Source organism: Amblyomma americanum, chromosome 10 (genome assembly GCF_052857255.1).
Source record: "Amblyomma americanum isolate KBUSLIRL-KWMA chromosome 10, ASM5285725v1, whole genome shotgun sequence".
Classification (NCBI taxonomy): Eukaryota; Metazoa; Arthropoda; class Arachnida; order Ixodida; family Ixodidae; genus Amblyomma; species Amblyomma americanum.
In genome coordinates this window covers 102,376,596-102,388,796 of record NC_135506.1, presented here as the reverse complement: position 1 = coordinate 102,388,796, position 12,201 = coordinate 102,376,596, and the positions used below count along the sequence as shown (strand labels likewise).

General features: G+C 47.8%; 1 protein-coding gene across 1 annotated transcript in view; it reads right to left on the bottom strand.

Annotated features, from left to right (window-relative positions):
• The window catches only part of LOC144108583 (spindle assembly abnormal protein 6 homolog), a 42,795-nt gene that overhangs the window by 15,131 nt on the left and 15,463 nt on the right, over nucleotides 1–12,201 (bottom strand). The gene's annotated exons all lie outside the window — the stretch shown is intronic.

The following is a 12,201-nucleotide window of genomic DNA, read 5'->3' as shown; positions in this document are numbered from 1 at the left end:
TGTCAACAACTCCATCGAGAACATTGAAAAACGACACGCTTTAATCTCATTGGTTGATAAGTTGGATTGGCTATTATACTCTACTTGACTGCGTTTTGGCCACTCTGACGGCTTTCTTTGAGAAAGCATCGCGAAATTTATTGAAAGCTAAAATTTTCACAAAAATAAATTCCTCTTTATACTTAACAACACAATTCTAGGCCTTATAAATTAATTGTAAAAATGTTTTATTAAAAAAATAAACTTCTTGGTAGCGCAACGCCGTGACCGCAGTGCCGCTGTGGCGCCACCTCCGCCAGGTATTAGGCGCCAAGTTCGGTTGTCAGAAGATACCTCAAATTTGTGTTTGCTGTCATGCTTAGTAAAGTCGAAAGATGCCTATTGCGTAGCACAGGCAGTTTTGGCTGTTTGCCGGCATATAAATTAAAAGAACAAAAGAAATGCGAAGCGAAGCCGGGATCCGCGACTGTCAACCATGCTCTAAATCGTGCATCGCCATGAAGGCTTGGCCTGATTTTCTATTTCCAGCGCTAGGCACACACGAAGGCTGCGCTAATTCCCAGATACCCCTACTGATAGAGCAGCATAGCACTTGTACGTCATGAGCCCTACCTCTAGGTCACTTGCACCTAGCCTCTTTTCGAGGAACTGTCCTTCTGTCTTCGGATTGTGATCAAGGTCCATGGAGCTTGTACACTTACTGGAAGATGAGCAATGCCTTATTTGTTCAGTTCTTGAATCGATTATTTTGTACACAGAACGCATTTATGTTCTCTGAACCGGCAGCCAATACGTTTGATAATGTTTGTTCTAGTGACACGACTTCAGCAGCGTGACTTTCAAGATAACGCCTGATCTAGTTTGCAGAAATAACAAGTACGTTACCGGTACACCACTGACAGAAGGGTACCAAGTCAATATGATGGAAGGGTCGGAAGAAAAGTCAATTTGAAGTGACCAAAGCGATGACAATTGCAGTCTCGAAAGTGTATGCTGCTTCTCGGAAATCAGCCCCAGCAAAACTTTCCACCTCTGCAGTCGTGGTTAGCTTTAGGTAGGCAGTCGTCGCCGCAGATGATTTGGCGCGGGGCACAACACGAACTCACTGCACGAAAACACAGCGCGTTCCACGCGACAGCTGGGCGCACGTAAACACAGGCCACGGACGTGTCAACACCACACTCCTGGGCATCGGTTGTCGCCGCCGCCGAGCCGACGACAGTATGTTGCACATCCCGCCGCACATACACTGCACACCGCGATTACCCAGGCCGATGTGAGCGGTCCGCACAGGGCACTGCAGCACAGGACATCTCCTGACATGTGGTTGCCGAATGGTAACCAACATAGCCGGGTAGCCGCCGTCGGGGCTCCCCATCGTGGACCCGCACATATGTCTCCTGCAGCGCGATAACCTCCGGCGTGCTTTCGGTGATGCGCACGCGAAGCTCGGAGTACCGCGCTGTAAGAGATCGAACGTTCCACTGCAGGATTGGGGGGGGGGGGGTCCGTGGTGGATCCCCTGCTTCATTTCGAGCCCCGAATCATTGGAAAACACGGGAATGGTGCGACTTGAGAACGTAGCCAGATTTGCCCCTGCGCCTGGGATACGAATGTTCTTCTCATAAATCGTCACGAGGTGCAGGGATTTTGTGTTTAGAACTATGTGGATGATATACCGCTAGACGACAAAAATGAACGTTCAGATTCTCATACGGAAGGCAGAGAATATGACCCTGGAACTTGCGTACAAAATTGTTTTTTTTTTGTTACCAAGGAGACGAAATGGATCACAACTACCTCTGGATAGATGGATGGAAGGTAGGTCGTCCCATATGAAACGGGGTGATGGCAGTTTCCACCGTGCTCAGCTTTTTTCCCTTTATTTTCGTTTAACTCTAATGTAAGTTGTTAAATTAAAGCTCTCCATTTTTATATACGTTTTCCTACACCAATAACCTTATGTCACCTCCCTGCTTTTGAGCCATAAACCTCCTTATCACTTCTGGCTAATTTCCACCGCAGATTCGTTTACATGACCATTGTTGCCTCTAAAGCACAGCGCCTCAGGAAAGTGACAGCGCCTGAATCGACAGCGGGATGCATACCAATATATCACGAGGCGTTCTATTGTTCCTACAGATTTACCACACAGCACATGTGTCACCTTCTTCGTTAAATTTATTTTTTGAGCTTTGTGTTGTAAGACACCCTGACCTAGCTTTAAAGGACGGGTACTGCCTCTTGAGTTATCCTAAAACGCGTTCTTCCTGATCTGCCGGTCGCAGTATAGATTTATGTTTCTAGACTATGGTTATTTTAAAATTATATTTATCCAATTTTACATTCAGACATGCACAGCCATGGCACCGTTCCGCCGTGGCACCGTTCCAGATCGCACTATCACCATCGAAGGTGAAACGAAGAAAATAGCATCACTGACATCGCTAAACAATAATGCAGGCGGGCGGTGTGGGAACGAAATTTCCCAATGTTTAAGTTTGAAGTTTATTTTCATTTCAAAAAGAAATGAGGGACCCGAGGCAAAAACTGAAGGTTAATTCACTTGACGTCGCTCGGGCCCCATTACATGGCAGAACAGCAATTAAGGTGTGGATAGTAACATTTGGTGCACTTACAATTTAGGCAGTACATCCCAGTACATTTACAGAAATTTTAGCTCTTAATACGCGAAGTTCAGTCTTTTTGTTGTTAAAGGTAGAGGCACAATATGAATGAGAAACATTATCAGCGAATAATAGCAACTGTACACAGCAACAAACCCGCAAAAAATCCAAAAGAACACAGGAGAAACACACCTCTCGAAAAGCAGAAAATTACATTTGCGAGAGAAAGAATGAATGTATTCTTTTCTTATTTACATTTTCAATATTAACTTTATTTTCGCGAGAATTGTTTAAAAGAGTGGGCAGAGTATGTGCAAGCATTTGCTGGCCAAACGTAGTTCTTACGAAAGGCACCGCCCAGTTATGAGCAGAACGCAAAGAATATGTTCGTGTAAGTGTTCGATTGGCGATCGAAAGCATTGCTGCCACAAGCTGCCACAAGGCCTTCGCTTTGGTGTGCTAGAGCATAAAAAAAAGAACTTCTCATGCCTGACGACAAAAAAAGGGCCAGGAGTGGGTTTTGAAACCCCTCAAATGTGGACCATGGTTAGACAGCGGTACGAATCACTGGCCCGTCAACCACGGGTTTTGTCCACAGCACTTTTTCCAAGATTTCGCCAATAGACTGAGACACCTAAGATCGGCCAACCCTGTCGGCCGACCTTGTCTGTGGCAGACCAAGCTGTCACACTAGGCCGACAACGACAACAACTCGTCCGACGACCAGATGTCCTCGTAGTGTGACATGCTTTGACGCCCGCGACGCCGACAAAACCGGTCTGCCGACCGTGTCGTCGCGAGATCGGTCGCTGAGCAAAAACATTCACGAGACACGAACACGATTTCGCTATAGTACTGTTTGTTTATGTTGATAACAAGCTCTGGGATAGATGAATGTCCAAAAAGGTATCATTACTGAGGATCGTTGGCCAATGCCAAGGTGCTGGTTGAAGTGATAACTACGATACAAGCAAATTTCATCCTATAGCCGCCTGCTGCTGCTGCTGCTGCTGCTTCGTGCGGCTCGCCTGACGTCTGCTAGATCCGCTGCTGAAGCCGTCGCGGAAATCGAGCATAACTATATTTTATTATCGGACAGGTTGATGTGACTAGAGGAGTTCCTTTATTACTGCGCTGGCTAGTTACAAAGCTCCCTGAGCTGCGGCATCGATGCGAAACCAGCTAGGCTTAGCGACGAGTACGGCAGCCGGGAAGCAGCGCAGTTCGTCGCCCTGGCGCTCCCGCAGGCGTCGTCGTTGCCGAAAGCGCGGCTGTTGCGCAGGCATGGTGTCGTTGCTCGAATATAGCATGCGGCCTTTCTGATAGCATGGCTGTTTCGTTTTTTTTTTCTTGTGCGAACGTGAAACCGAGCCTGCTCGCCGGCAGGCCAGCATGGATCCCGTCCGCCGCCGTTATAAAAATCAGCTTAAGCTTGTTTTTGACGTAAAAAATAAACGCTGAGACTGAAAAATGTGACAAATGTATCATTTCTGAGGATCGTTGATCAACACCGAGTTGCTGGTAAAAGCAACAGCTTTGATAAGAGCAAAATTTCTCGCCAGAATCGCCCAGCAAGCTGCCGCTGGCCCGCCGTTGTCGTCCGGCTCGCTTGTCGCCCGCAGCGGTCCGCTAGCTCCGCAGCCGAAGGTGTCGCGGAAATTGACCATAATTTTAGTTCATGGTGCGATTATACTGTTAACAGCCAAGCGATATTAAGAGATATAGCGCAGGCTACTTGCGAAGCGGCGTCCGCTGCGCCGGGCAGCAGCACAGTTCGTCGCCTGGCGGGACCGCGGGCGGTGCCGTTGCCGAAAGCTCGCTACTAGCGCAAGGATGCTTTGTCGCTGCTCGTGTATAGCAGGCGGTCTTTCTGATAATATGGCTATTTCGTCATTTCTGGTGCGAACTTCAACACGCAGTAATCAGACCGCTGCGGGTGGCAAAGCGTACACTTTGAGCTCGAGTGCTTGAGTCGAGCGGCGCAACGATGCTTGCTGCTCCGTGTGTCCCTGCTTGCAGTGGGGCTGCAATGCGCAAGCAGCGACCGGTGCATCGCGCCGGCCGAGTTTTCGCACATGGGTCGCCGGCTTTACTTCTGTCGCGAGTGCAACACTGCGGAGTGCTTCTTATCAGCGCCTCTGAAGGACGAAAGTTACTCTGTTCTCTATGGCGTCGTGGGTATGGCAGTAGCTTCGCATTCCAGAGCTTCCTAGTTCGAATCCGCGTCAATGAGAATTTTTTTTTCTTTTTATTATTTTAGCCTTAATCTCTCCCGTCCTGTTTACCCGCGAGCGACTGGATTTTTTTTTTTTCGAGCCATGCCTTTCTGACCCAGAAATAAGTGCCGCTCAGTACTGGGCTGCCCTCAGCCTAGGTTCATAATCACGATTGTTAGTGTTTTACTATGGTGGGATTTATTTAAAATAGTTAAAAATGAAGCGTCCCGGCCCATGAATTTCGCATAGCAGGAAATGACAAAAGAGTGAGAACGAGAAAGGGTCAAGTCGGCGGGAGGTCTCGCACGCTGTCTCGCTAGTGTGACATGGGAGTTGGCGGACCATCGGCCAACTGCCGTCTTGTGCGAGACATGGCGCCGACGCCGACAGTCGGCGGACTGTCTTAGTCGGCGCAGTGTGACATAGAGCCAGACATCACGACGACATGGTTTTGGCAGACCAAGTCGGCCGACTGTTTTCCTAGTGTGACAGGCCCTTTAGAAGGCCGGTGGGTTCCCGGCGGCACTGGGGATCGAACCCAGCACCTCCCGAATGCGAGGCGGATGCTCTACCACAAGGCCACCGATTCGGTAGACGACACCCTTGAAGAGTATGCACATAGTCGTCAGAAAACAATAAAAAAAAGATTCGGCAGTGAGAGTGAGCACAATCCGCCACAGCGGCAGAGATTCCGCGGAAAAACCAAGCTGACAGCCTGATGGGTTCGGGCCAAACTTCTGGCGCCGCTTCTAGGCAGTTGCATTCCCGCGACGACAAACATGGCGGCACCCTTCGATGCAGGACGCCTCTCTTCGGACACGATTAGACATTGTTACGGTCCATTTCAGCGCGTTATTTGGTGAGAATTGGGGCACCGGTCTGTCGCTTCGTCTCGTCTTGCCTATAAAAAAACGCATGAGTGATGAATTTTCTCTATTTCTTTTTTCTTAGAGTGATGATTCTGACGTCGGTTTTTGTTGACAACAGTGGTTCCCCTCTTGACGATCAGATGGCGCCACTAGGCGAAACTTATCGATGCTTCTTGAACATATCGGAGCCGTGCTAGCTGACATAAAGACCGTTTATAACGCGCAGTTCTTCCGTTTGAGACCAGATGGCGCCACCGGCTTGATCGGAACTAGTCTTCCTGTATATGCTCCCGCAGGGAGCAGAGTTGCGCGACTGTTTTCCTCGCGCCGCTCTTGACGCCATTCGCCGAGCGGCCGTCACGTGATTCTGCTGACGACGTTTGTTTCAGTTTGAAGTGGAGGAGCCGACTTTCCAGGCGCTACGCCGGTTCCTCGCCGGCCCCAGTACCCTCTCGGCTGCCATCGTGATCGGACGCGTCCGGTGCGGTCGGCTGTGGTGTGTTCCCGCCTTTTCCATGCGCTCCAGTGGTATATATTTTGATAGTGTGCAGTGACGGCAGCCTCCAACTATGACGGGGTGCAGTGCGTCAAACTGCAAGAACCGTACCGAAAGCGGCAAAGCTTTTTACGCAGTGAACAAGCTTAGCCTAGGCTATTTAACAATTTTATTTGTTAAGAATGCCCTTAAGGTTCCACTGACAAGGATGTTAACAGTGGAGGAGAGGGGAACAAAAATAGAATGAAATATTTGAAAGCAAAATTGGATATTCAGATAAGTTTTTTTCCTTGAGTAAAAGCATGGAGCAGTCCAAAACAAAGATACAGTGTTGTGCGTTTTTATCGTGAACACTTTAAAAAATTTCCCCGCCTCAACCGCTGGCTCATTTGCCGTGAAACTGCACACATAGCATGCGTATTATGGTAACTTTTGTATCGTAGCAAGTTTCACAACGGTGCTTACTTAGTTGAGCCATGCATGATGCGAAAACGTAATCGTCTACGTAGAGATCGGCAACCAAAACCCGCAGACGACACTTTTTCGCTGAAGGGCGGCAGTGGCGCCATCTGTTTTCGGCAGTGGAAACCGTAACGACAAGGCCGCCGAGGCGAGCATTGCAAGCAATATTCATTAAAAAGTAAAGCCTCGTTAAATCATTTGTTCTGTTATTTTTCCGCTTAATAAGTCGAAAATGTTGTAAGCGCTTCAGTAGAAGCAGACGAAACGACAGGAACGGCATATTCAAACGGCCCGAGCTCCTAGCAACGCTCTCCTCGACGGCCTTGTCGTATGCTTTGCGCTACCGCAAACAGATGGCGCCACAGCCGCCCTTCAACGAAAAAGCGTCGACTGCGGGTTTTGGTTGCCGATCTCTACGTAGACGATTATGTTTTCGCATCATGCACGGCTCAACTAAGTAAGTACCGTTGTCAAACTTCCTACGATACAAAAGTTACCATAATACGCAAGCTCTGTGTGCAGTTTCATCGCAAATGATCCAGCGGTTGAGGCGGAGAAACTTTTGAGTCTTCACGATAAAAACGCACAATACTGTATTTAAGAATGCAGAGAAGTTACATATAATTCAAGTAGGTCAAGAGAAAACGCAATAGGGCTTAGGGAAAAACGAGCAAATAACAGCACCAGAAAGAGATACACATCACTTTTCGAGATCCTTGGAAACCCGTATACCACAATTCAGCTGCAGTGACTTGAGGCAGGGTTCTCTAACTTTCGGATGTTAAAGAAGTACGGCACGTGAGGTGTTTGGAGGGCTAGAAGTCAGAGGAACAAATGTTATTTATATTTTGTGAAAGATAAGTGCGCGAGTTTGCGATTATCTGCGCCCCAACGTGAAAGAGCCCAATATCGGTGATATACCGCTAAACGACAACAATGAATGTTCAGATTCTCATCCGGAAGGCGAGAGAATACCACCCTGGCACACCATTATCAAATTAGTTGGTTTGGTTATCAAATTAAGAAGACGAAATGGATCACACCTAGCGCAGACATGCAGCAGCGTTCCGCCGCTCACTCGCAGCGACTGCAAGGTCGTCATTAGACCGAGAGGTTGGCCTTGTTATTAGACGAGCACTGCGCCATCGGGCTCCTATCTCAAGAACCTCAATAAAGTTACTCGTAGCAGCCATCCTGACTAGACTGCCGTCAATCGCGTGCTGTCTACATCAGGCGATCATTCGAATGAAGACCGAAGAAAAGGCCGCAGCTATCAGCATTAGGGATATACATATATATGGTGCTGCTCTCTGCTACCTGGAAACGATTACTATCGATGGTGAAACGAAGAAAATAGGATCACTGACATCGCCCAACAACAACGCAGGCGGATGGTGTGGGAACGAAATTTCCCAATGCGAGGTGGATATGCACTAGCTGCCGCAAGGTCTTCGCTTCGGTGTGTTAGAGCATAAAAAAAGCAATGTTCTCATGCCTGACCAGAAAAAAAAAGGGCCAGGAGTGGGTTTTGAAAAACCTCTCAAATGTGGACCATGGTTAGACGGCGGAACGAATCACTGACCCATCAACACACGTGTTTTGTCCACAGCCCTTTTCCCAAGCTTTCGCCAATTCATTCCAATCCGAGCACCAGGCAAGGAGAAACCTTGTACCCATTAGAAAACCGGTGGGTTCCCGGCGGCACTGGGGATCGAACCCAGCACCTCCCAACTGCGAGGCGGATGCTCTACCACAAGGCCATCGATGCGGTAGGCGACACTTTTAAAGAGAATCCACATAGTCGACACAAAAAAAATAAAAAAAAGGTTTGGCTGTGAGAGCGAGCAGAATCCGCCACCGCGGCAGAGATTCCGCGGAAAAACCAAGATGAAAGCCTGATGTGCTCAGGCCAAACTTCTGGCGCCGCTTCTAGGAAGTTGCATTCCCGCGACGACAAACATGGCGGCACCCTTCGATGCAGGACGCCTCTCTTCGGACAGGACTCGACATTGTTACGGTCCATTTCAGCGCGTTATTTGGTGAGAACTGGGGCACCGGTCTGTCGCTCCGTCTCATCTGGCCTATAAAAAACGTACGAGTGAGGAATTTGCTCTATTTCTTTTTTGGAATGATGATTCTGCCCCTTAAAGGCTTAAGAGAAGCGTAGGGTTTTTGTTGACAACAGTGGTTCTCCTCTTCACTATTAGATGGCGCCACTAGGCCGAACTCATTGATGCTTCTTCGGCATATCGGAGCCGTGCTAGCTGACACGTAAATACTGTTTACACTTGGCCTCCGCGATCAGCTCCGGTGGCGCGCCGTTGCTCAGGCCGTCCCATTCGGCGCATAGCGCAGCGGAGAAGTGTAATTATGCTAACTCCGTAACAAGCCGCGAGGTGGCGACCTTAGCCCAAGGCTAAAAAAAATGTATCAGGGCCTGTAGAGATACAGCGGGGGCTTAGGCAAGGATGTCCTTTATCCCCTTTGTTGTTCATGTTGTACCTGCAAGGGTTGGAGACCAAGCTAGAGGGGAGCGGACTAGGCTTCAACCTTTCTTTTTTCAAACAAGGGAATGGATTAAACAGTCTTTACCGGGACTAATACACGCGGACGATATAGTACTAATGGCTGAAAACAAGGAAGACTTGCAGAAGTTGATAGACATATGCGGTACAGAGGGAGATAGATTAGGTTTCAAGTATAGTAAGGAAAAGTCTGCAGTCATGATATTTAATGAAGACGGCGGCGAGCATAGAATACAGGAGTTCATGCTAGAGGTAGTGGATGAGTACAAGTATCTTGGGGTGAGGATAAATAATAGTGCTGAGTATCTGACAGAGCATGAAATATATGTAATGAATAAAGCTAGTAGGAATGCAGCTGTCATGAAAAATAGAGCACTGTGGAACTACACTATGTATGAAGTGGTAAGAGGGATCTGGAAAGGGGTGATGGCCCCTAGCCTGACTTTCGGTAATGCAGTCCTCTGCATGAGACCAGATGTTCAAGCAAGGTTAGAAATTAAACAACAGGGAGTAGGGAGGTTAGCTTTGGGAGCACATGGCAATACGCCAAATCAAGGGGTACAGGGTGATTGATATGGGATGGGCGTCTTTCGAGAGCAGAGAGGCTAGCAGTAAGATAGCATTTGAGGAACGATTGAGAAAAAGGGGGGAAAAGCAGTGGGCTAGGAAAGTTGTCAGATACCTGTATATAAAGAATGTTGACACGAAATTATGGAGTAAGCGAACTAGAAAATTGACAAGCAAATATCTGGACAGCAGTAAGGGGGCAAATCAGCAATTATCGGTAAAGAAAAAGGGTAACGAAAGAGAGAGATCTCTGTGGAAAACAGGGATGGTGACGAAATCGGCACTGGGAACATACCGAACCTTTAAACAGGAAATAGCCAAAGAAAATATCTATGATAATTGTAGGGGATGCTCTTTGTTTTTTGAGGCCAGGACTGGAGTTTTGCTGACTAAGACGTATAGAGTCAGGTACCACGAGATAGACACGTTGTGCATTGCGTGTGGAGAGGAGGAGGAAACGGCTGAACACTGGATAATTTCATGTAGAGGGCTTCACCCTACAGTGGAATGCAGCGGGGCTGATTTACCCAAGGCATTGGGGTTTAGGGATAGTGAAGGGAAAGTGCATTTTAAGAGGTTAGAAGTAACCAAGGGCAGCTAGTTTATACGATTGGTGGCTAAAAGCAAGACAGGAGTAAAATTTCAGAAGACATGGCTAGGTGGCTTGAGCCACCGCCCGATTTAAAGGGTTCAGCCGTATTCATCCATCCATCCATCAAGCGGCGCTCGCCTGGCCGGCACTGCCTGCGATTTCAGTGGCGACATCAACCCTTCTGGCACGTTTTCACGCAGAAGAACAGTGAATACGAAGTACATTTTTTTCGACTTCTTCTTGCAGCTACAAAGAAGTCGAGGTACGTTGTTAAACAGTTACGGATTGCTTTTGCATGTAGCTTCAGTGCTCGTCCAAAAGTCGACTGGGGCAACCGAGGCTTTACAGCGCAACATTTCGTCCAGATTGCATGCCATCGTGCTGAATGTTTTGTGTGTGTGTGTGTGTGTGTGTGTGTGTGTGTGTGTGTGTGTGTGTGTGTGTGTGTGTGTGTGTGTGTGTGTGTGTGTGTGTGTGTGTGTGTGTGTGTGTGTGTGTGTGTGTGTGTGTGTGTGTGTGTGTGTGTGTGTGTGTGTGTGTGTGTGTGTGTGTGTGTGTGTGTGTGTGTGTGTGTGTGTGTGTGTGTGTGTGTGTGTGTGTCGCAAAAGATGCCACGCTGTATGACTAAACTCAGGTATGCTTTTTGTGCCTTTCACTCAATGTACTGGGCAGCTACTTTACAGCGAAGCTCTCTCTGGCTCGAACAACATAATCAATTACGATAAGCGCTCGTGCATTGTTTATACGCCACCACGAGAGCCAGAAGTTCTGAGCTCTGCTTTTTTGCTCTTGAAGCGAGAACTTTTTGCTGGGCTTTGTTTTGCTGTGTTGCATGTGTTTCTGGTAGGTGCGAGTGGTGTCGTGTAACTGATGTGATCCCGCAATTAAATTATTTGCTGTGTGATGAAAACTGCATCGGTTCTCTGTCATGACCTTCGCACCACAATCCTAACTGATTCTGTATTTTCCAGACAAATGTACTGCTGCGTATCTTTCTGCCACTCTGACAGAAAAAAAAAACTTGGAATAAGTTTTCACGAATTTCCCTCGAATGACTCTGAAGGCCATATCAAGAAAAGATTTTGTCCCAAATGACAAGTCTGCTAGCAGTGTCATCTGCAGCCTTCACTTTTTATATTCGGATTATACTTTGGCGCCTGAAACGGGATGCTGTTCCGAGCGTGTTCGCGGGTTACCCAAGCTACATGCAGCCACAAAAAAAGACGTAAGTTGGAGCGATTGACGCAGAATTCTACTCCAAACCAAGAAAGGGCGTCAAATGTATCGAGCGGCCCTGATGAAGCTGCTGGTTCAGCCTGTGGTCGCAAAAAATGCACAGCTAGGCCATTCGGCAACTTCTGCCTGCTCGTTTTCTGTAGTGTATGAAGATAGCCTGATTCATGCACCCTTGTTAGGAGATAAAGAAGCAAGTCCTAAAGGTGCAGGATATGGGAAACCAAGTGCACAAGATGCAGTCGGTGAATTACAGCAGTCTATATAGTGAGGCATTTGATTACGCAACGCAAACTACCGATGACCTTCTTCCGCGCAAGCAGTCGGATTCAAGAAATATAAACCGAATGAGAGTGCAATTGTTCAGGAAAGCAGATGCTATCGGGAGACTGCAGCGAGAAAACAGCCGACTAAAAAAGAAGCTCAGTGGTTTTGAAAACCACACTTTCCACTCGGCATTGAGAAAGTGCTTGGAAAAGATCGGCACTGCACAGTTCTGCTTATTTTGAGGGAATGCACTTTGAGTGGCGACATGATAAATGTCATATTTGGTTTATGCACAAGCTTTGGCTCTATACATGCTGTATAAAATTTGCTCTGCGGAACCTTTTTGT